Raw genomic sequence first — 25,975 nt, 5'->3', positions numbered from 1 at the left:
AGTCAAAAGTTCAATTTCAAGTAATAGCATATTGAAGTTCATAAACTGATTCAAACCAATAATTTTTTCGTTCGTCCTTCAACGATATTACTTCTCGAGAAATGACATTAGTTTGAAATCAAGAGGTCATTGTCTGTTTTTAAACACCAAGTAAAAAAGAGAAGCATGCGTCAGTATTGGCTCAAAAGCAAATTTTTCGGCATAATTCTACCAAAAACTCGATGTTTATCTTTGCAAGAGCTAAAAACTTCTGAAGACAGAAATGCGGCGGAATAAAATTACAAGTACAGGATAGTGTCCTTATGGTGAGCAACGAATGAGTCTTCAGAAGAGGTTCCTGTATCCAACAAAGAAAATGACTATTCTCATTTTTTCTTTATAATAAAAAGATTCTCAATAAAAAGAAAAAGAAGGGGGGAAAGACGTAACAGCAAGAAAAGCACTCGTCGAAGCCAGAAATGCACAAATTTATCCTACGTTTTTATGACTTCCAGGGTTCAGCCCTGAGACATTTTCGCCGATTAGATTAAGCTAGTCCCAACAAAATCTCGATTTTCTGCACATAAAACGGTCTCATCACGTAACGCATTTTCCTAAAATGTCAGAATTCCAGACCTAGCTCGTAATGATCCTGGCGTCTGAAAAAGCCCATTCGAGGAGGTAATTTTGGAAATACTGCAACGGTTTAAATAGTGCGAATCAGTAGGTCTGCGAGCAAGCAGCTGAATGGATACTTCGTAATGAGCAGCTGGCCTCCAGTACACATAAAGCAGGTTTTTAAAAAAAGGAATACGAAAACACGTCATTTGGTTTAGCTCCAGTGCAGTAGAAAAAGAATTTCCGAGAATTTTTCCTTAGGACCAACGACTGCTTCGTTTCTTAAAAAATCCAAATTACGGAGTCATTCAGTTCACTCACAGAGTTTGCAAAAGCGAATGTATGGGAATCTCGTGGTGTAGATGTAGTCCTTTTTTTGTGATAAAAGTCAATTAACAAGTTATTTTGTCTCCAAATATCTCGGATTATGAAATATTCGGTTATTTATGTGTAAAGGGTGCGTTTAAGGTGGAATCTTGAAATACTTGCTTCTAGGGCGCAAAAGCAAGAGTGACTTGTTTTACTGCAAAAAGAAAGTATTTTAATACTTCGTACCATCATTAAATTGGTATCTTGGACTTGACTTCCTTCCTGACATGAAAAACATGTATTGCGACCTACCCTTCCCACTAAGTGATTTTACGAAAAACATGTTTTCGAACATTCTAGCTTATTAATAAGCAAATGTCAGTCAATAGCTTTCTGGTAAGTGCATGAGATAAAGTTCACACTAAACAAAACGAAAAAAAAAATAAGAAAAGTAGTTTCAAAATGAATTTTTGTTAGAAAAGAAATCGTAACTTTGGGGGGGGGGAGTGCACGATACACTAAGAAAATTGTTAAAGCAAAATCTTTACAGACCCTATACACTGTAACAAATTTCGGAAACGTTTCTGGATATATCGGAAACGTTTCCGAAATAGTAGGAATCCTTCATCCAATAGCGAACTCCTCAATATTCAGAAAGCTTTTTGTTATTTCAAGAAATCTAGAAGCGGAAGTGATGACGCAACGCTTCGAATCCTATTTCATCCTTCCAACACGGGCGCCAATGAGTCGGAAATAACGAGAACTTATTTTTTTCTTATCTATGGTTGCTGCAGTCAACAACTGTTTAGCATTGGATTGCTTGTTATTTCATGTCTAGAGAGTAGTAAAATGTGTCGAAACTAATTTTACGCCTTTGCATTTTGGACTGCCCTTGATTTTTTAGATGATGTACGCAGCTATTAAGTTAACCATATTAATAACCATTTGCTTCTTTACAATTTCCAATGCGACCAAAATTAGATATATATTGTGTGTTCAAGCGTGAATAGTTTCAACACCCGTGTTTATACTTAATGAAACGAAACCCTTTGGATTACTTATTCAGTTGTAATGGAGGTACTTAGATTTTCTTCCGCTCATGTTGACTTGTAAGTATTAATGAATATTTTAAAACATATTGTTATATACATTTATATTTTTGTTGATTTGCATTTGATGAGGCTCCAATTGTAACTGTTTTTGGGTTTATCGAATTACTTTAAAGTTATCCTACATACCTATGTGCGCGGTGTACTATTTGTTGTAACCAACTGAAACTGATTAATTACGCAAAAGAAATAAGATTTATATTTGAGAAGCAATCACAGAAAAGTTATTTCGAAATACTTGGATGTACATACATTTTGGCTCAAAAAGAAAAAAAAATCAATTGTTTAATTCATTAAAAATATGGTAATGCAAATATTTTCTAGTATTGTAATATGCTTCACAAAAAATGTGCCAGTATTATTTATCTTTTTTTATTATAATTTATTCATTCATTTAAAAATATTTATACCATTAGAAAATGACCATGTTATCTATTAGTAAGAACATAGTTATGCAAATAATTCATCTGCTTATTCATTTTGTTAAATGTGGTTAACAATAAAAAAATTCCTTGACATTAGTTGTTCCGAAAATAACATTTCCTTCGTGGATATACTAGTTTAATGTAGGACAGTCAGGAGGAATGAGTCAGTGGCAAAAATGGAACAGCTGCATTTACATGCCGGAATAAAAAGAAATATTATTTCATGTCATTGTTTTAAAAGTGATCATTTTTTAAATACTATGTTATTAATATACAATGTACATATGGGGAGAAGACGAGGGGCGTTCACCACGCAGACTGTGCCATTGACATTCTCAAGGGGTTGCTTTTTTTTAAGGGGGGGGGGGGGCGCTTTATATCATTTTATGGGTGCAACATCACTCTTATGTGTGGGGGGGGGGACTCTCGTATATATGAAATGGAATAATCATGTAATAGAGTTCAATGTTTTAATAAATAAAATATATAATGCATTTTGCGCACACTCTAAAAATAAAATCAGTAACCTATTTTGATTAAGTATATATACTTGTGATAAACTGGAAAAGGGCAAGAAAAGAAGAATAAACCCGAATGGTTCCAGCAGGGGGACTTTGGTGTCATATTTAAATTCATCAATTTCTCTGCTGGCACTTTTCGGTACACTTTGTTCGTCAAATAAATTGACTTGACGTGAACGAATTTCGGAACGCAAAGTGTAGGTAAGTTCTGTCAAATTTTATCCGAAAATAAAAGCTATCAAGTTTGATACAAGATAAGTTTTTAAGTTCTGCATTAAAAATACAATATGTTGATAATTTTGTCTTGAAAATAGAGAGAAAAACTGTTAATATTGTTTAACAAACAATCCCACTTTTGAGAAAGTACTCCCCTTCCCTCCCCCGACGATTTTGTGATTATGAATGAAACTACTATATTATTTCATAAATTTTCAAAAATTTATAACGGTGCATATGTTATGCTGTTAACCATGCTATTTGTCATTAGAAATTCAGAAAAAAAAGAAGAAAAAATATACGAATGATTCTAAAATTGCTTGTTTCATTGCTCTTAGATATGAAAGAATTGAAACTGATATGGCATGCAATACTATAGTAAAGAATTATTTTTTAGAAAAAATCACGGAAAAAGGATTCCGAAATTCTCAGAAACGTTTTTGAAAATTGTTTGGAGAATTCCGAAATACTCGGAAACGTTTTCGAAACTTTCATGAACCACAGCTGCACAGAATACTCAGAAACATTTCTGGAAATTACGGAAAGAGGATTCCGAAATACTCAGAAACGTTTCTGAAAATTACAGAAAGAGGATTCCAAAATACTCAGAAACATTTCTGGAAATTATAGAAAGAGGATTCCGAAATACTCAGACACGTTTCCGGACATTATAGAAAGAGAATTCCGAAATACTCAGAAACGTTTTTGAAAATTTCATGAACAGCAGCTACACGATATGCTCAGAAACGTTTCCGAATTTTTTTTACAGTGTAAGGTGCGTTAAATTAAAATTCACCTCAAAATAATTTTTTGAACATGACATTTTTAAGAAGCTTTTTTATTTAAACTGAAAACATAAAATTTCATTAGTTACTTAATAATCACTTTTACTCCGCTTTTTTTTTAAATCTTTTCGTAACTCTAAATTGAGAAACAGACAGATGAATACTTGTAGGTTTTTGAGAAATGTAAGATGAGTTCATACAACTAAATTCGGCAATAAAACATATCAAACTAAAAATACAATTATTCACCACAACTTAACTCTCGCTGATCGTTTAGCAAAATACCATAATCATAAAATGTGAGTACTATTAAACTATGAATAAATATCTCAGCAGAAAAAATGTACATATAACTAGATATCGATATAAATAAAAAAAATTGTTGTAGTTATTTAAAAATCACTTAATATTGCATGCCATTTCGATAAAAATAAAATTGGAGAAGAAATAGATGAAAATGACAAAGTATTCAGAAGTTTAAGACGAAAATTTACAATTCAATTCGCCCATAAAACATCATATCAAATTTCCAACTATTCACCCTATCCTAACTGCAGCCCACTAATTTTTCGGCAAGACAACATAAGGAGAAAAACAAAAGAGTAACATTAAGTTATTAATCATACATATATCAGCAGAAAAACAATGCAAATACAGCAATATAACAATATGCATGAAAATATATTACAATTATTTAATAATTTTACTTTTCAATTCTACAACAACAAAATTGGAAAGGAAATACATGAAAATGGTAATTAGTAGTTAAAGATGAATATTTACAATTAAATTTGCTTGCAAAACTGATCACATCATATTTGCAACTATTCCCCATATCCCAACTGTCTCCCAGTAATTTTTTGGCAAGACAACCTACGGATAAAATTTGAGTAACATCAAACTATGAATCAGACGCATTTCAAGAGAAAAACAATTCATATACACCAATACATTAGGCCCTCGTTATACACGGGGCTTGTGTGCCACGGAAATGCCGCGTAAATCGAAACCGCGTAAAGTGAGAAATAATTGTAGTGTTAAAATTGGGGTTAGGTTCCGTAGATGAAAAAAATACTTTATTCTAGTGATGACGAATTGCATAATAAGTTTTAATGCGTACTTCTATCGATACATATGCACAAAGAAAACACAAATTAATTTATTGTTTAAGAAAAGGAACTGGCTATGATGGTCTTTTGGCCGTCAAGAATATTTCTCTGTAGTTCTTTGCAGAGCACCGACGCATCCATGACTACTTGCGTCGTTTCCATGATAGATCTTCCTTCACTAAAAAATCAGAAAGATCATTTCTACCACCTAATAATGCCTCAAAATTTTCAATGTGAACGGTTTTGGTTGTGTGTCACCAATGTCGGTATCCTCGTTGGTTTTGCCCTCCGTGGTCACTCCTAAATCTCTTCTTCCAGTGAGTTCTGAACTGTGTGCGTTTAATAACTTTTCTTCTGGAAAGAGGTATGGAACCAATCGCATAAAATGTCTCCAGTGGCCCAAGATCGATTATTAGCACGCCAAAATGCAGTTGATTACGTGTAATCTGCAATCTTTAGGAGTTTAGATTTTGAAAGAGGGGAAAATGATATCTGTTTGCATTGCCGCATCCGCGTAAAACCGAAACTGATCCGCGTAAAATAAAATAAAGGTGTAAATCTTAAACCGCGTATAATCGAAACCGCGTAAAATGAACCCGCGAAAAACGAGGGTCTACTATATAGCAACATGTAGAAAAATATATTATAGCGACTTAATAATCAATAAATTTGTCTTGTCGTTTCTAAGACAACAAAACTGGAAAGGAAATATAAGAAAATGATAATTAAGAAGTTTAAGACGAAAATATACAATTCACATCGCGCATAAAACATATCACATCAAAAATCCAACTATTCACCCTATCCTTACTGCCACCCACTAATCTTTCGGCAAGACAACATAACGGATAAAATATGAGTAATATTAAACTATGAATCATGCATAGCTCGGCAGAAAAACAAAAAGAAATGTTCCTGAACTTCACTTCTCCTTATCTATATTGAAAGAAGGAAAAAATATATATATATAAAAAAAATTCCGGAAATATCGTCCAAGTTCCTCCAGTTTAGGGACTGATCTTTGTAATTTTGATTAACATTCATGGACGAAATATTTATTGCGATATTAACTTGAATCCTTCGAAAGCCAAAGAAAAATGTAAGAGCGGAAGCTCTCAAACTTCCCGCTATAAATTTCCTCAGAAACGAATATTTCATCAAGTCTTGTATGTCTCCAGGAGATTTATAATCGTCTGCGTCCGTAGAACTTCCGTCCAATGTCGATTTAAGAACTTTTAGGAGACTTCAATAGTGTGTGAGCACGCAGACGGAGAATATTAAAGTAAAGATCAACATTTCGAAGGCATAAATTCGTAACTTTCATTGGAAAATGGATGCTTAGAAGCATCAATCTTTACTGCATATGATTATTTTTGAAATACAGCTGTTGCTTGCGTCAAGTGCTAATGTTGTTTGTGATGAAAGTTTTGAAATAAAATGTGTTCTGATGATTTGATCAAGAAATTTTAAGTGCAAGATTGAAAAATAATATTCTTCGATTTAGCACTAATTTTAACTTTTTTCTCGTCATATGGTGGTAAAGTTTGGATTTTAACACAGGAAATTCAGAAAACATAATCTTTTACATTTCAAAAATAACTAACATGGTTTCCTGCCATTTTGTTTCTGTAATTCGAATTCTTCTGATCCGTTTTGAGTGGAAGCAAATGAAAGCAGTAAACGGTTTTGAACTAAAACAAATCGTAATCTAGTACACATTTAAATGTCAAAAAAAAAAAAAAAAAAAAACACACACACACACACACACAACCATATATTTTTATTCCGCTCAATCGGGTAACATCATTGTTGGAATTAATTTAGAAATTTGGATAACATTCCGAAGGTCTAAAAACTTTTCTACACAGTTAAGCTTTTACGTTTCCCATATTTTAGAATTCTTGGTGGATGTGAGAGGTTTCCAAGAAACACCTAGGGCTCCAAAGTGTTTATTTGAGTTTCTTCTACATTGACATATACACAAAAATATAGTACCAGTTTGAATATGAGCAACTCCAAGATGAAGTTTAAAATCAAAAATCTACTAAAATGATTGACTAGTATTCATCGGTGGAACTGGTTTGGTTCAGGTCAAATTTGTGATTTCTTTATGTAATTCTGTATGGAACATAATGATTCCATAATGTAATTCATTTAAATTAATATATGAAACTACGTATGCCCAGATTTAAAATTAAAAACATATTCTGTGATTCATTTAATTCCACATTCAAAAATCCTCAGCTAATGTGATTTATTTTGAAGTGTGCATGATTTGAGAATATTCAGGTTTTGTAATTAAAACATATGAATAAAACTTTATTGAAAAACTAAAGTTCACAATACTTATTTTTATATTTAAATCAAGTAGGATTTAGAAGTAAGTACTTTTTAAACCTTCATTGATTAAATGCGTAAGAGTGCTAAAAGGAAGAAAAAAAAAGAGTGCAAATTCGGATATGTTTCACTTTTAGACTTTGTAAAACATTGCTTTACCTAAACATAACTCTTCGTAAGCAAATTCAGCCATGAAATATTAAACATATTTTTCAATAAAACACAGAATCAAACACACACCCACACATACACAACACTTTTCATCATCCAATACGCATTGAAAATTGAATAGGGAAGGGAATGAAGAAGATCACGTTTCAAGCCATAAACAGAATCGGTTTTGAAATATCACTCGGAATAAAAATTGATTTATGGCGGGAAAGAGGAAATTCAGAAATATGAAAAAAAATCAGCAAGCATGTCTCATAAATCGCTGAAGCATAGAGAAGCCCTAGAATTTCGAGAAAGGACAAGTTCTAGCCCACTGATCTGCATTATGTACAAAGGTCGGCTTACGACTCAGTGAACTTACGCTTACTCATTAGGCAAAACTTCTCAGAAGTACGCAGTGAAATAACAAGGAAGTTTTTAAATAAAATAAAGCGTTGTTCGGTTTAGTATAATGAGGTTTATATGCTTTGCATATTCCCAAGAAAAATAGAGGCACTGCTTGGTTTGCGTGTAGATTTTCTATTCCCAGATATCTTTACAGATCACTAGCGTGTTCTGTATTTTATATTGAAAATAATTCGAGTAAGAGAGAAACAAGGAAGATTATTTTAAGCTTTGGTTGTTAAGGAAGAAAATCCCCCCCCCCCCAATGGCGTTTCGTTGTGTCTCAGATCATAAATATTTAAAATAAAGCAGAAATCAATAAAATGTCTACATCTAAGCCGAGTATGGGAGTATATTTTTAACATAAGTTATAAGAGAAAACGTAATACCTACCCAAATTTGATTTAGCTATATTGATTTCTTCATCAGAAGGATCAGATATTAGCACGCTTAATTACTTTATGCAGTGGAAGCGATTATGCAGTACATTATTTGTGGCAAAGGGCGGAGTAAATATTTGTAAACGGATATAAATATTTGTAATTGCACGCATATACTAATGGATCAAGAAGAGTGTTGTCATTACGTGAGTACGATAATGCTTGAGGAAAATATAGACTAGATGAAAATAAAGAAATGCGCCAATTGGTGACAAAAATCACGTGACATTTTTTTCTTCATCACAGAGAAAATCCCTAAAACTGGCAAACCTTCTGGCAACTTGTCTGTTTACTTTTGGTCTATCTTTTCCGCGAACGAAGTATACGTCTTGCTCATGCTACCGCAGCCTATCAAAAGGTATCCGCCCGCAGCTCCGTCTTTTCATTAATTTCTCACCGCATTCATATTTGCTATTCAGCCTGAAAGGCAATTGTTAATATTAGACCTCCCAAATTTAGCTCGTCTATGATATTAGCACTTCGAATATGCATTAAAATCGTATTATAGCTTCATGAAATCTTTTATTCTGCTAAAATATTTGTAATACAATTTTGAAAATGTACCAGCACTGTTTTTGATCCATACTAAAATGCATTTGCGCGGAGTTAAAACTGTATCAAAATTAATTGTAATCTGATAAAGTATTAAGACTTAAACAGCACCTTAAACTCCTTAATAAATAAAACAAAAATCTTTAATGCTAAACTTTCAGTATTTACCAACAGAAGAAACATAAATGAAAACATATCCATCCCAAATAATAAATATGAAGCCAGCGTTGTATTATCATATGTAATTCAGCTACACAACGCGCATAAGCCTAATAACCATCTTGTTTAACAACTGGCCAGAGTATTTACCAGAAATATAATCCTCGAATATACAGCAGCAGGCATTATGAAATGGTTAATAGGGTACAGTTCAGTTACAATATATATCGTACGCATTCAGTGAGAGACATTGCGAAATTTTCGAGTCATATTCTAAATTAGTATTTATGAGCCCTTCACTATATCTATCGATCTCGATCAATATTAGTATTGTAATGTCAAAGAAATGATTCGAAAGCATAGAATGAGGAATATAATACGATGCATTGCGAAAATCTAGAAGAGAAGACCATATTGCATCTATGCAGTGGCGTAACTACCGGGGGGCGGAGGGAGGGACGCCCCGGGTGATACACTTCTGGGGGGAGACACCCAAATCAGATTTAAGAGTTTATTAAAACTACAACTACTGCAAGTCTGAAAATTTTTAATTTTTTTTTTAAATTTAAAGGTTTTATATTTTATCTTTATATTTTATTTATTTATTTTATTTTATTTTATTTTATTTTTTTGATTTTTTATCCATTTAGACAAAAAATGAAATGCTTTCAGTCTTCTCTTATTTAATGTATGTTAGCTAACTTAGAATTATCTACTGATGGCAAGCAATCTTGCGTTTGTAAAGAAAAAGAAATGGCTAATTGTTTGACATAATAATGAAAACATAAAGGATTACTTTATTCTGAGATCCTGGTATACCTAGAAACGGTGAAAAACATTTTTTTACCCAAGGGCCGCACCTATAGTACTAACATTAATCTTGCGGGACGAAACACACATAAATTGAAATATATTTAAATATTTTTATAGCTAATACTAGAAAAGGAAAGATCATTGCAATCGAAGAACCGTTGTTATCAGCACTACATATTTATTTTATTGAAACAAAAATGTATCGATAATAAATTATTGATACCTGTTCTTTTAGAAACTATTTTCTAACTAGTTGGCTTCAAATATGCAACAGTCATTCGTAATACCGAATAAAGACTATATGTGGAACGTTCCATGATATATTTTTGATTCGTAACATTAGACATAACAATGGGCCCCATCAATCTGTTTTACGGGACAATCTTGTCCCGCGGGCGTAAATTGGCACCACTGAACATGTAACACTTTGAAAACTTTGAATTTTATAAGCCACTATACTCGAAATACATTTCAAGACTAAAAATGGAAAACGCAGTAAGTGCCAAATTATAAATTTTACAGGGCATCAAAAATAAGATTTCAGGAGGATTGTGGCACTTACTGCGGTTTCCAATTTTTTTTTGCATATGGACTTGGACCAACCAGATAAGTAACCTTCAATGGCACTTACTGCGGTCTCCATCGCACGGGCGCTAACATTACTCAACTGGCGGACTCTACCAACGTTATTTCAACTACTTTTAGGGGGGATAGGCACATAAATCGTTTACCTTAGTGAAATGTTCGACATTAACTTCATTTTTACAAAAAAAAAAAAAAAATTGGCACCTTAATTCGTTTTTCAATTTTAGTCTTCATTTGGTAACAAAAAGAAATATTTTGAAACATGCATAAAAGCAGCAGATTTTTTCTACAGCACACGAGCTTAAAATCCGGCAAAAAGTTAATGATGAATGTCACAGTCAACTCAAAGATATTTATTTACAGTCAAACAAAAGCATTTTGCAACCGCCTACAACGGAAAAATAAAACAGATACATTGAGACAAGAAAAACATTAATGCAACAAGGTATGTCCAATATAGATTCAAAATGTTTGAAATTTTCGAAATTAAATATATTAACATATTTAATTACTTTCTCGATCAATATCGATTAACATTCTAATACCGGTGTAGCAGATCTAGTATTTTGACTTTTGCCAAGTATATTGTACAAATGTTTTCAAAAATGCAAGCAAAGTATTGCTTACCTTACTGCTTCTAAAATGAATGTTATAGATTTTTGCGGTAAATAAAGGAGCGAATGCGGAAGATATCGATTTCCAGCAAAATCGATAGTATAAGTTTACTAAGCACGAATCCAAGACGTTGATGTAATATGATTTTTAAAAAATTTCTTCGAACTGGATGGAAAAAAAAAGAAGGTACCTTCTTAGCATATGAGAGAAAAGAAATATAATCATCAGAACAGTTATTCGTTAAACCAAATGTTTATTTTATGCTAAAAATTGAAGCCGATTCTTTGAATTTTTGTCATTTATAACAGAATGAAATCATGCTTTTCCCATTGTTACATACATTTTATCACTTGCCATTGCCAGGTTTTTAAAAATCAAGTTTAAAGGGAATACATATCGCAATGATGCAAAATTTTGATTATACGAACGAATTACTGCACTATTTGGTCGTTTCAAATTGTTCTGCGCTAAAAATATTTTGAGAAGTTACTGCGACCTCCCAAAAATTTCCTAATTCGGCAAATTTGGAGACAATATTGCGACATTGATGTTTTTTTTTCCTTTTCTAATTTTTGAATTGCCTACATTCCTTCCTATTAACTATTGTTCCTTCTCATTAAATGTTATGTATTTATGATATGTGTGCATGTTCGTATTTTATCATTCTAAAAATTATTTTTTTTTTTATTTTTCAAAATTTTTAGTTTGGGACAACCCTGTTTTATTTGGCGGGAAGGGGGGGGGGAGTACTAACCAAGTGAACGAAAAGCTCCAAACCTAGTGCTCAGAAACGGAATTCCGTACGCGTATTCGTTTTGGAAATGTACACAAGAAATATACTACTGCCAATTCATTTAATAAAAGAAACTTTTGAAACCTTATTTTTAAAAAAAAATACGAATTTTAAAGATTTGATTAACACTGTTCGGTTTCTCCATACAAATTTGCTAGCACTGGCTATTTACTTGCAAATACATTGCTAAATAAATTTCACAATAAACTTGAACATCAAACTTAAAAGAAAATGTCGAAAACATTAATATATCAACATAGATAAATAAGTAAAATAAATAAATTACCTGGAATAGCTTTACCTATTTGCAAAACACCACTAACTTTGTACATACAAAATTCATTTTAGATTAACCTCAGATCATTCTTAGCAAAAAATGCGATTCAATGGTAAAATTACGCATGAGAAGCAAAACTACTGCAAAGATACTGTCAGAATCACAATTGAAAAATGAATTTGATTCGAGCCATTAGTTATCTCGTCTGGTACATCGTAAGGAAGGTAAGCGAACAACCGGTGTGTAATTCTACCCGAACTAATTTGAAATGTCGGATCGAGTGTATAACATCGAGAATAGCTATTGCTGGATAGCGTGAGAAATTCTGGCATGCATCCAAAACCTTCAATTGTAGTATCCAGTGGACCGATTAGGTTTCATCATTTAAAACATTGTACAAAATGGGACGTTGATGTAGAATACACGAGAACAATTTTCGAACATTGGGATATTTTTCTTGAAGTTGTTTGAGAGTGGAAGTAATGAGCGATGGTAATGGATTTGTTAAAATGCGGAAATTTCGTAGTTCGCAACTTTTTGGAAACTTGATAGGAGAGCTATAGCATTGCATGATATAGTATATTTTATGAACGATATTTTGTTACGAATATGCTTTGATGATAAGTAGTTATTTCCACTTTAAAGGAGCTGAGGTCAGTAACCGAAGTCTTCATCACAGTTCCACATTGGTCTAATCGAACCAACAAAGTCGGTAGCATTTATTTGCTTAGCCCCGTGGAATTTTCATGAAGGATAAATGGGACGCGATTTCCGGATTAAGAAGGAAAAAAAAATGTTTGAAATTGCTAATACTCTTAAAATAGTTTTGGGCGGTTCAGAAAATTCAGTACACAAGTATTCGCAGTAGAAATTTTCAATTTCTTAAGACCGCCATTAAAATATTTTTTTAGGTGCCAAACTTTTGATTGGGCGTATCCGTCTTGATCTAAGAATAATCATGCGACTGAAATTGTCAGTACAAAAAGTGCACAATTTGTAAAGTAAGCAACTTGCGCTTGCACATATCTGTTTTAGGCTATTATTTTACGTTATCTTTATTGAACTATGCGGCGTTGTACGGTCTGCCTCAGAAGTGAAAGTTGAGTCAACTGATGCATGTTCAACAATCAAGCTTAAAGCAAATAATAAAAAAATAAAATTTTCCATTAACGTGCGAAAAACAAGAATTTTTTGGCTCAAAATTTAAACTTAAATTTGTTTGGATTTTTTTTAAATTCCAAAAATTCAGTTTTTGGGGTCAGGTTCAAATCCGAAAATTCGGAGTTACCAGTCAAGTGTAAACATTCCAAAAACCCACCTTACCTCTCCCCACCCCCAAGTGAATTAATGAGCATCAAAGGACGTCTGTGCCAAATTCGGCAATGATCAGACTTAAATTTCGGAGTTGAATAACAAACATACATAAATACACACACACTTAACAAATATATATATATGGGGCATTCCAAGGTATTTTTGACATTTATGTAGAGTCCGTAACATGACCTTTTTTGCCATAACTTTTTAATTTACTGTTTGATTAGCATATTATTTTATTTTGATCTTTTCCTACCAACACACCAGCTCAAATTAAAATAATTTGCAAATCAAACGGTAAGTTAAAAAGTTATGGCAAAAAAAGATCACGTTACGGACTCTACATAATATCGAAAATACCGAGGAATGCCCCATATATATATATATATATATATATATATATATATATATATATATATATATATATATATATATATATATATATATATATATATATATATATATATATATATATATATATATATACTATAGAATTTTTCATGTACTATAAATAACCAAGCGAAAGAAATTAACCTTGAGATTGAGTGGAGTTATTAGTTTCACAAATCTAGACCTTATCAATTTTTTTCCCTAAGGGCTAAATCTCGAAATTGCGTATAAAATATTTATTGTAAACGTTATTATTGCACAAGTAAACTATAATATCGAGTTTATTTTTATTACTTAATACAGGTCGATATAATTCCCGTTAGAAAGGGTCAAACACTTTACGTATTTGTTTAATAGTAATTATTATGAAACTGCACCTTTTCGAAAATGTCAGATAAAAGCAGCATGCATTGAACATGTGCAAACGGAATGCACGTGAGACAATTACTCAAATATTTTCGCAAGCAGCTAAATCGAGAGTCAAGTTTTACAATTCTCTTCATACGATAGTGGATATTATAGCTCCGAAAGATCAAATTTTATTTTTGCAACAACTGGAATTCGTTTCAATAACCGGAGTTCTCCATTTAGAAATCATTTGTGTATAAATTTATGCTTTGGAATATATTTTTATTCAAGTAGAGCTGTATTAAATGAAGATTAGTGAATGAAATACGCATGAGTTATTTACTCGAATATGAAACGAATCAAACAAAAACTAGATTCTGAACCATAATTAAAGATATACATTGATGTATTCGTGCTAAAATGTATACTCAGTTTTTCGAAATTGCAATTATTTCCAATGCGAATTTGATAGGACGGAACTAAGTGAATGGTCGATCTGTTTCGAAAATGTCAAATAAAATGTTGCGTATTTAAAGGCGACTAATGCGAGCTAATGTCAGCATGATGAGCTGTCGAATCGAAAAATTTCGCAAATAATTATAAACTCTCGCTCAACGATGCATTTGATAAGTTACTGTATTTTACCAAATAATTTTCTGAACACAAAAATTCAACTTTTTGTTAACCTCATGTTTGAATTCATGTTCAATAAATGCAATTAATTTACTTGTTTTGTCTTTAAGAATCTTTTTTTTTCTTTTTAATGGGGCAAAATGAGAGGCACATCCTTTTGCAGACATAGAGCGATCCCCCGATATAGCATCCATTCATTCCTTCATATAGTACCACTATAGGCGGATGTCACTACCACGATAATCTTGACGCCCAGTTTTCCCACGAGATGGAGACACCTGGGCTATTTTCGATGCGAAACTACTAAATGAATTTAATTTTGCCAAGAGCACCACAAGTCAAACGAGTGTTCGAGGCGTTTTTTACATGCCGCATAATCATACGACATCGATGCTGTCAATTTTCTGCATCTTGAAAATCGAACGACTAGAGCGAAGTTCGAATTTGCACCTTTGGGTGTAAGAGATCAGCACCTAATTACTACACCACTCTGTCGGTGTTTTAGAAACTATATATCCTGACTTTGTGCAAATTAAAAAAAAAAAAACAAAACAATGCGTATTGAAATGCGTATTTAGAACAACCATGTTCCGACTCCATTACATTCTCAAAGTAAAACAATATTCGATACCCCATTGGAAGAAATACTTTAATCCAATTTAGAGCATTATTCAGAAAGAAAAAACGTTTTTTTTTTTTTCCTGAATCGCAATTTCAATTATTCTTAATGCAGGATCAATAGAAGCAAATGAATTGATTCGCTCCGTTTCTTATTCCCTCTTTTTCCTTTTTAAACATACTTGCAAGAGCATTTTGAGTGCCCAAAATGAAGAGAAAAATTGCGTGTTTGCGTATTGAAAATGTGTAGTACATCCAATCAATCACTCACACAAATGATTTATCTAAAGCGATATTTCAGTTCACGTAGTTCATTAGTATAGAGGGCGCTGGTACTGAAGGTTAACCCAGAGTTCTTGATTACAAACCAATTTACTAATCCTAAAATTATTAATATAGTAGAACTGTAATTATCCAAATCAATTTGGGCCGGACCCATTCACAAAATCAAAATTTCGGATAATTGGAATTTTCTGAAAAAGGGGCTATTTTAATCAGTTAATTTATGTATGCGGAAAATACTTTTCATGCGAAGCGTACTTGCAAGTACTGTACATTAGAACAGTATGTACTATGGTATAGTAACTGAATGTCACTGCTTGCTGAACATCTCTGTCAAAGTAAATAGCGCGCGTAGATACAATCATTATTTTGTGAACGGCAGTAAGCTTTCACCTTATTTTTGTTTTCCAGAAATTCTGAAAGCGATTCAATAATCAGCTATCCGGTTAGTTGGAGTTCAGAAAAATGAAGTCCTATTGTATAATACACCGGCCGTACTATGAGTTGAAATAAATGTAGAAACGTAGGGTAAAAAATATGGAGTGGGGCCCGTAAAAGCAATTTGTGACAGGCCCCAAAATGTCTGTGCCCCCTGTGTATTTCAGTAATGTTCTAGGGCTAATTCCGGGCCCGGGAGAATAAAAAGTGGTTAAAACTTATTTTGCATGCCTATTGAAAAAAATGTAAGGGGTCCGTGCAGCTGAAACAGGGGGCCCAGTAATGAATGTGGGGACATAATATACATTTCCATGAGCTGCTATGGCCCCCTTCCCATCTTAGAGGAAAATCCTGGTTGCTCTAGTGACTAGAATAGAAGAATATAACAAATATAAAAAAATAAACTAACTTCGTTATTAATTCAGATCAAAATCAATCCACATTAATGCAGATTAAAATCTGTACGATGTTCTTGTGTAGGTTATGAGGACTGTATCTCAATAATTCATTCCAGCGAAAACAATACATTTATTTCAAATGTATAAATCAAGCCATACAAATCAAGTAAAGAAAACTGAAACACCGCCCTACTAACTGGTTAAAATAATCAAGAACAGTTTTCAAAATAAAAAGGCGAGTGTACGATTCTTCTTGACGCACACTGTCCATGCGCACTCTGCTTTAATGTATGCAAAGGAATAAAAAATTAATTCGCCATATAAACGCGAAAATTGTCACGTACGTCAAAATTAGCTACCGGTAACTAAATTTAAAGTAATCCCTTGTGTCTGTACGAAGCTTCCACTTCTCTTCAATATGACAACAGAAACATGTACGATCGCAGCACAGAATATTGTTAGGAAAATAGCTTCTATAAGCATTAAATTCAATCAAAGTTTATGAAATACAAATTTCATCGCTTGTAGTTCTTCTAAGCTTAAATTCCAAGTGAAACTACCTTAAATTTGCTTAATTACGATATTTAGGTGATTAAAAATTTGCGTACACGAGATCTGCATTGTAAGTATTGATTAGCTGAATTCTCCGTTACTACAACTAAATCGTTTGTCATATTGTCTCTTAATTGAATTAAATGAAGTAAATAATTGAGAACTGTAACGAGTAAACCATTTATGCAACATTTTTAAAAAAGTGATAATTTTAATGATTTCAGGGCAATCTATTCCATTTAAATTCAGATATTTTCGCTCGTAATCCAATTAGAAATCGGTACTTCGAAACAGACTCATAATAACTTACAAAATTACTTCATTCTATTTCTGAAATGGTTCTAATTTGCGCATTTTTACGAAATAATACGACTGGCTTTAGAGAGACACGAAATTTGAATTTTAATACGCTGAAACTTAGCAAATAATAATAATAACAACACAGTTCAGAGAAAAATCTAACTTTAATATTACCATTACAATAACAGCTATGCGTATAAAATTTTTAGACATTAAAAGATTTTTCCACTTTACTGCTGAGTGGGCATTGGCGGACATTTAGTGCAGTGAATTTTTGGGGCCCTTTGTCTAACGTAAAAATGCTTCTGCATTTTTTATCCCTTTCAGAACCTTTATGTCGCGGCGGCTCTTCGCAATTGTGGCATGGTAAATCTGCCACTGAGTGAGCTGTCGCTTACCCCCCCCCCCCCAAGTCGAACTTTTATGGTCAAAAGTTTTGTACTGTGCAAATATATGCACAGTCAAGTACGTCCATTGGAATATTGGTTAAAAGCAGGGTTCGAAAAAATCATGATATTTTTGAAAGTATCGAAAATATCCGATATTTTGATATACATAGGATATTTTGATATATATCCGATATTTTGATATATATATCAGATATTTTCAATTAGCACAAACTAAAATCTTCAAAATTGTAAATGCATCCTCAAGTCACTCTTTAATTTCTTATATTATAATTCCAATATGTAGTCTTAAAATTAATGTTTTTTTCATTATTTATATCTAATATTTCAGTTTACATTTCTATCAATTTTAATGGAGTTAAATTCGCATTAGCTGTTTTAATAATTTTTCTTCTGTTAGCTACTTTTACAGTTATATGATTTAAAAACAAGTAATATGCATTAGTTGGTGCACAGTCATAAGACATTTTCTTTTTTCCTGAGCAATGTTTAGCATTTACTTAGGCACTTTTAATATGAATTAAAATTGCTACATTGCTAATAATTTTATGAATATAAAACACAAGTAAATAGGAATATTATATTACTTTGTTATATTAATGATGTATTATACATAATAAAATATAGTGAATAACTTTTTGGTTATTTTTAAAAATGAATAAACAAAATTACTATGACTAACATACTTTTTATATTGAAAATACCAATTCGAACCTTGGTTAAAAAAATATCCCGCTTAATATAGTACATTTTTAATGTACTAAACCGTTGGTGTACATTAATTTGGTCCCGGTTAATGGAATATCCCGCTTATTAGAATCATTTTTCATAGAAAATAGGCTATTCGATTGAGCGGGCTTGACTATGTATCACTTATGTACGGTATGGCAGTTTCAGATGTTGTAATATAAATAATACGAAAATCACAAGAAATGTTACTTACTAATTTAGCTGAATTATGTGAAGAGTGCTAACAAAATTATGTTGCTCTCCCCCCCCCCCCTTTTCCCAGCACACACAACCTCGCAAATTATGTTTAGAAAAAAAATTATTTCCCCAATTTGGGATTAAACACTGAAATTGTTAAAAATGCAAAGAATTTTTGCACAGGAAAACATTTTTTTTAAAATTAATTCACAAACTTATTATCTACTTGAAATATACAAAGATAGTCAGGCACGTCACAGTTTACAAGTACAAGCATAGATACATATCTAGTTACATTGGTTTTTCCGTCGAAGAAATGGTTCTTAAGTAGAAGATGAAATTTAACAATAAAGTTTTCAATGTTTGCGGAAACCAATTGATTTTTCCTCTCTTGACGTTCTCTTTTGCATTCCAATATTGAACGACTCGTTTGTGCGAAACTAATATTTCTAAAGTTTATTCAATAAAATTGAACGCAGTTTAAAACTGAAGATGACAGTTATCAATAAAATCTCAGAGAATCGTATCCAATATTATGTTAAATACTTGTGAGAATTTATACTTTTCAATGTAGTTGTAGACTTGTAGAGTGGGGCTAAATAACTTGTAGTTATTACTTTCATAAAGCAATAATTGGAATTGATAGGGAAAAATCCTTTAACAGGTAAGTGAAAATACACATAGAAAAAGACTTTTCAAAAGGAATGGTTTCGTATTATTTGATTCTCCTCTATTTAGTAGGTTGGTATTTATTTATAGTCTAAAACTATCGCTCGAGACAAAATTAGTTGGATAAGGAGCAATCATATAAGAAAAAAAATAATAATTAGAGATCAAAAAATGATGTTTTTTAAAAATAATGTAAAAATGTGTTAATAATGTTAAAATTTAGTCTGCCACTTTTATATTCATTGCATTTCCATTATTCGAACTTTGAACAGAAGTAACATTTCAACTCCAATATAAAACTAGCGGGAGAAAGATATTACACAACTATGAAAAGAAATGTACCACCATAAAGTTTGAACACATAGCATTTAGAAATAATTCAAACAAATTCGGAGTCGCTATCACAACAGTAACGAAAACTGCAGATACTCTCCGATTAAAAATAGAAAAACCATTTTTCAATGCATTAATTATTTCTGCGTAAATTATTCTGATTTCTTTTCATTACGAGTTATATCTATCCAACAAGTTTCATATTAATCATGCCGCTGTAGATAATAGGATACCATGTCAAAACTATTTACAATTAATGGTTGTATTGAAGTCACTCAACTCACAAATTGTTTCTAAAATCACTGAAAATGTATCATGGAATGCATTATTTTCTAAAGCTCGAGAAAAAAATCAGATGTAATTTTCCTCTCATGTTTCGAAATTAATTAGCGTAAAATCCTTCTTCAGCTTAAATTGAAAAAAAAAGTTTGCAAAGAATCTTGTGGAAAATTTGTGCTGTATGCAGCGTTTCTCAATCTTTTCTGACTAGCGATCGGTAAAAACTTGCGAAAATATTCTCCGAACCCGTGAGTTTTTTTAGATTAACTTTTAAACAAGTGTTAAATTTGTTTGTTGTGAGACTTTTATTAAGCTTTACTTGCAACAAACGTTAATTACAAAGATAAGTACAGTACAAAGTCAATTTAACGATTGTCAAGGGACTGGAAAAAGTTATCGTTAAGTCATGGATATCGTTAAATCGAGGAACATAGACCTTCAATGCAATCAAATCCTTACCAGTGGAATGTATCATTAAACTGAGGACGTCGTTCAATCCGGTATCGTTTAATCAAATATATACTGTACTTACTGTACTCCCTATACGTAAGTGAGTATGGAAGAGCATATACAGTACAACCTCGATTTAACGACTGTCAAGGGACTGGAAAAAGTTATCGTTAAGTCATGGATATCGTTAAATCGAGGAACATAGACCTTCAATGCAGTCAAATCCTTACCAGTGGAATGTATCATTAAGTTGAGGTTATCGTTCAATCAAATATATACTGTAATTATTGTACTCCTTACACGTAAGTATAAGGAGTACAATAATCCTTTAAGAAGAATTACAGTTGATTATGCAAAGTGTTCCAAAATTTACTTCAAAAACGACATAGTACCGGTAATGGTACCCCGGATCTGCGAATAAGAATCAATGCTATATGGTAGAATATACGCTATTTGAATTTCAACTGCGCATCGACATTTTTAGGTGAAAAAAATTATGTTATTGTTATCGTATGCGTCTTTACTAATCATAAAGCTGAATGTCTGGATCTTTGTACGGATATCTGTCGGGATGTCTGTGACGCGCATTGCGTCTAGACTAATCGGCCGATTTTCATGAAATTTTGCAAAAAATTAGTTTGTAGCATGGGGGTGTGCACCTTGAAGTGATTTTTGGAAAACTCGGTTTCGTTCTTTTTCTACTACAATTTTAAGAATAGTTTATAGAGCAAATTATCTTAACATGGACAAGTAAATTATCATAACGTCGACGAGTAAATTATCATAACGTGGACGAGCAAATTACCATAACATGAGCGAGCAAATTACAATGAACGAGCAAATTATCAAGTGAAAAATCAAGAGTTTTTAGCAAAAAAAGAACTGACTTCAAGTTGCGGGATGGCTTGAATCAGAGATTCTACAAAGAAAATTGTATTGTTACGAAATACACAAAATCAAGAAAAATATTGTTGTTTTTAATAAAAAAATAGCTCTGTTGACTAAATATCTTGCACTGAATGCAGTTATCTACTTCTATAACTTCACTGATGAAATAATTTTTATTCATACATGTTTCCGAAAGTAAAATAATTTGCAATTGAAGGAATAACGATAATTAAATAAACAGATGAATCGAATGCAGTCATATTAAGGAATATAACTACATTTATTGGAGGAAATTCCTGAGATACAATTTGAAAAGAGAAAAAATGTGTCGAAGTTGTAAAACCTTCTGCGGCAAAGCAGACAACTTGATCAGAAACGAACAAATTTCAGCGAACAGAATAACCTACACTAAAAGTAAATGTAACTTGCATTGTAATGTACAGATTTCAGGAAGCGAAATTGCTTGCATTTCACAGAATATTTATCTGCAAGCAAAATAAACCCAAACTAAAATAGGTTTCATTACGCATAACAATTTGTACAAGCGAAACGAACAAAATTTTTATGGAGAGAATTTCAATTTGAATGCAGAACTCGGAACTATATTATTTCCCCGATCGGAGAAAATATTCAAGCAGGAAAGGAACAGATTTCAGTTAGCAAAATATTTTGCACCCAAAAGAGTCCGAGTCAGAAAGCAAAATAACTTCAACTAAAAAATTCTCAAAAAATAAAATAATTTTTACTGCATAGTAATAAAAACATTTAGGAGAAAAATTTGAATCGAGTGCTGCAGTTTCAGCAGTATGATTTCACCTATCAGTAGATTTCCACATTCAAATGGTTTTAGACGCAGAAAAAGAACTGATTCCAGTAAAGTAAACTATTTGGAACTCAAAAGAAACCGATTCAGAAAGCAAAAAAACTTTAACTGAAATAGGTTTCAGTTCATAAAATAATTTTCACAATGGAAAGCGAATTCGGTCCTAAGACAAATTGAAATTGAAAGTAGCAGTATCAGCAGTATTATTTCACCGATTGGAGAAAATTTCCACAGTCGAAATAATTTTCGCTTACGCAGGAAAGTGACCGATTATGGTAAGCAAAATAACTGATATTCAAACAGATTAGTTTCAGAAAGCTTCAATTGAAATAAGGTTTAGCAAATAAAACAATTTGTAATGAATAGTAACAAAATCGGTCATTAGACAAATTTGAATTGAACGTAGCAGTCTCAGCAGTATTATTTCTCAGACAGGAGAAAATTTTCACAGCCGAAATGATTTTTTCTTACACAGGAAAGAAATCGCTTTCGGTAAGCAAAATAACTTCAATTGAAATAGGTTTCAGTAAAGTAAATATTTAGTACCGAATAATAATAAAACCAGTAAAGAGGCAAATTCAAATTGAGTGTAGCAGTCTCCGCAGTATTATTTCACCGATTGGAGAAAACTTCCACAGTCGAAACAATTTTTGCTTACGCAGGAAAAGGGCCGATTACGGTAAGCAATATAACTTATATTCAAACAAATTAGTTTCAGAAAGCTTCAATTGAAAATGGGTTTGGTAAATAAGAAAATTTGTATTGAATAATAACAAAATCGGTCAATAGACAAATTTGAATTGAATGTAGCAGTCTCAACGGTATAATTTCACAGACAGAAGAAAATTTTCACAGCCGAAATGATTTTTTTTTACATAGGAAAGTGATCGCTTTCGGTAAGCAAGATAGCTTCAACTGAAATAGGTTTCAGTAAATAAAATATTTAGTACTGAATAATAATAAAACCAGTAAGGAGGCAAATTCAAATTGAATGTTGCAGCCTCAGCAGTATTATTTCATTTTACCGATCGGAGAAAATTTCCACAGTCGAAACAATTTTTGTTTTCGCAGGAAAGAAAACGCTTTCCGCAAGCAAAACAACTTCAACTGAAATAGGTTTCAGTAGATAAAATATTTAGTACTGAATAAAATAATAAAACCAGACTAATCTAAGTAGAATGTAGCAGTCTCAGCGATATTATTTCACTGATCGGAGAAGCTTCAGAAGAAATTTTCACTGCCGAAATGATCTTGCTTACGCAGAAACGACTCCAATATTGGTAAACAAAGCAACTTCAACTGAAATAAGTTTCAGCAGATAAAATATAATGTTCACAATGAAAAAAGAAATCGGATACGAGACAAATTTAAATTGAATGTAACAGTCTCAGCAATATTATTTATCCACAGATCGCAGGACATTTTCAATGCTGTATGATTTTTGCTTACATAGGGAAGAAACCGCTTTCGGCAGGTAAAATAACTTAAACTGAAATAGGTTTCAATAGATTAAATATGTAGTACTGAATAATAATAAAACCAGTAAGCAGACTAATTTAAGTAGAATGTAGCAGTCTCAGCGGTATTATTTCACTGATTGGAGAAGCTTCGGAAGAAAATTTCACTGCTAAAATGACCTTTTCTTACGCAGGAACAGAACCGATTTCGGTAAACAAAATAACATTCAACTGAAAAAGGTTTCAGTAGAAAAAATAATTAATGCTGGATAATAATAAAACCAATGAGGAAACAAATTTAAATTAAATGTATCAGTCTCAGCAGTATTTTTTCACTGATCGGAGAAGCTTCGGAGGAAATTTTCACTGCCAAAATTATTTTTGCTTTCGCAGGAAGAGAACCGATTTTGGTAAAGAAAATAACTTCAACTGAAATAGGTTTCAGTTTTGCAAAATAATTTTTATTGCATAAACATAGTCAGTGAATAAATATGAATTGAATGTAGCAGTGTAAGCAGTATTATTTCGTCACTCGAAGATCATTTTCACAACCGAAGGGATCTTTGCTCAAGAAGATACATAACTGATTTAACCAAGTAAAGTGATTTGCACTAACCCGAAATTCATCAGTACCAAGAAAAAAACTCGTAATCAAACGAATTAGTACCACTAAGTAACAAAGTTCAATTGATGCAAAATTCAGTAAGCATCAAAATTTTCACTGAATTTATTTGACTGTTGTACACAACATAGATTTTTTACCAGACCAAATGTATGGAAGCAAATCTTGAGTTCCGAAACACGTTTTTCAATGCGAGTGATTTCCATCGAGTGAAAAAACAAACTATGCAGATTAATTTGGGTGCAGGAGCACACAAAGCAATATTACTTGAATTATCGAAAAATGAAAATAATTGCAAAAAGCAAATAAAAGCAGTGAATTACGCTGAGAGGCACAACTAAGTAAGCATAGTAACTTGTGCTGATTGCAGTAGAGTAACCATGAAAATATAAACAATCTCACTAATATATAACATTCTACTAAATACGAAAATAACCGAAATTTCGATTGTACAAAGTGTAACTGAAAGAGTCATTTATATGCTTACTTTTTTCAAAACAAACTTCATTGACAAATATCAGTAAAATATCGACCGCACAAAGAAAATGCCGTACCACAAGGTAAAGAAACATTTTGTCATTTGGAAAGCTACAAACCTTTTATCATAAATTCCAAGATAGGAAACTTTTTTCCGAAGTATATAAACGAGAACTTTAGTAAATGCATAATTTCTGATAGCAAAATGTTAGAATAAAGATCCATATTTTGATTATATAAAAAAAACCCGACAAAAATTGAAATCACAGTATTTCACTAAGCCCACAAATACATAATTCAAACACGCCGATATAATCCAGAGAAAGGAGCTATTTTTTTATACTCTCCATCTAATTCCACAAATCCTAAAAATTTTATTACGTCGATGTCAAAATTTGATTTATTTAAAAGCGTTTTTTCTTTTAGTATATCTTTTACTTGTGCAAAGAAACATAAAAGTTTCAAAACTTACAAACAATTTGCCTCGCGGTACAATTCATTAACTTATTCTAGAAGAAAAAACTAAGTTCGGACTGACAAAAAATCTGACGAAAAATATGTGGCGAAACATGAACTTGGCATAAGAGAATTGAAACTCACCCGCAGTCCTCGGAAGGTTGATCTTAAAGAAAAATTTAAGTAATCCAAAGATGCGCCTAATGTTGCCTTGAGAAGAAGAGAAAGAGAAGAAGAGCACCGGCTCAGCGGGATCACACAAACCGTTTCCCGATAATCCAACAACACAAACCGTGCACTGACTTTCTGTAGTCTTTCCTCCCGAAAGCACGAGAGAGCGACTGATCGCTCTTCGCAACGAAAACTAGATTTTCTGAAGATCCGCCGTCGGTTGCCGCTTGGCGCGCATGCGCAGACGCTCGGAGCGATCCACTCGGATGCGGAGGGTATTTCTGGTTTTGGTTTGGGGAGGGGACACGTTTGTTTTGGTCACCCACCCGTCGCTTTTCAGCGTGTGTATGTATTCTTTTTTTCTCCTCCCAGCCTTTTGCTTCTCATCCTTTGTAGCACAATTTGGAGGCTTTGCCGGGAAAACGATAATGATATCAACAATGGAAAGTTGCGTATACTATTACAATCGCGGCATTTCGTGGTTTGTTCTTTCGTGTTCGTTGGAGGTGGGGGAACAGATGTTTGACTCTTTTCTATTTGTAG

The 25,975-nt window shown here is 32.4% G+C and overlaps 1 long non-coding RNA gene across 1 annotated transcript in view; it reads right to left on the bottom strand.

The window, feature by feature from the left end:
- LOC129217621 (uncharacterized) overlaps positions 1-25,564 on the bottom strand; it is a 107,694-nt gene extending 82,130 nt beyond the window's left edge. The window contains exon 1 of the long non-coding RNA XR_008580235.1: positions 25,406-25,564. This is a non-coding gene — a long non-coding RNA (uncharacterized LOC129217621). The remainder of the gene's footprint in view (positions 1-25,405) is intronic.
- Between the last annotated feature and the right edge of the window lie 411 nt (positions 25,565-25,975).

Source organism: Uloborus diversus, chromosome 2 (assembly GCF_026930045.1).
Source record: "Uloborus diversus isolate 005 chromosome 2, Udiv.v.3.1, whole genome shotgun sequence".
NCBI lineage: Eukaryota > Metazoa > Arthropoda > Arachnida > Araneae > Uloboridae > Uloborus > Uloborus diversus.
Note: the sequence above shows the minus strand (reverse complement) of the source record. Positions and strands in the feature narration are given on the sequence as shown.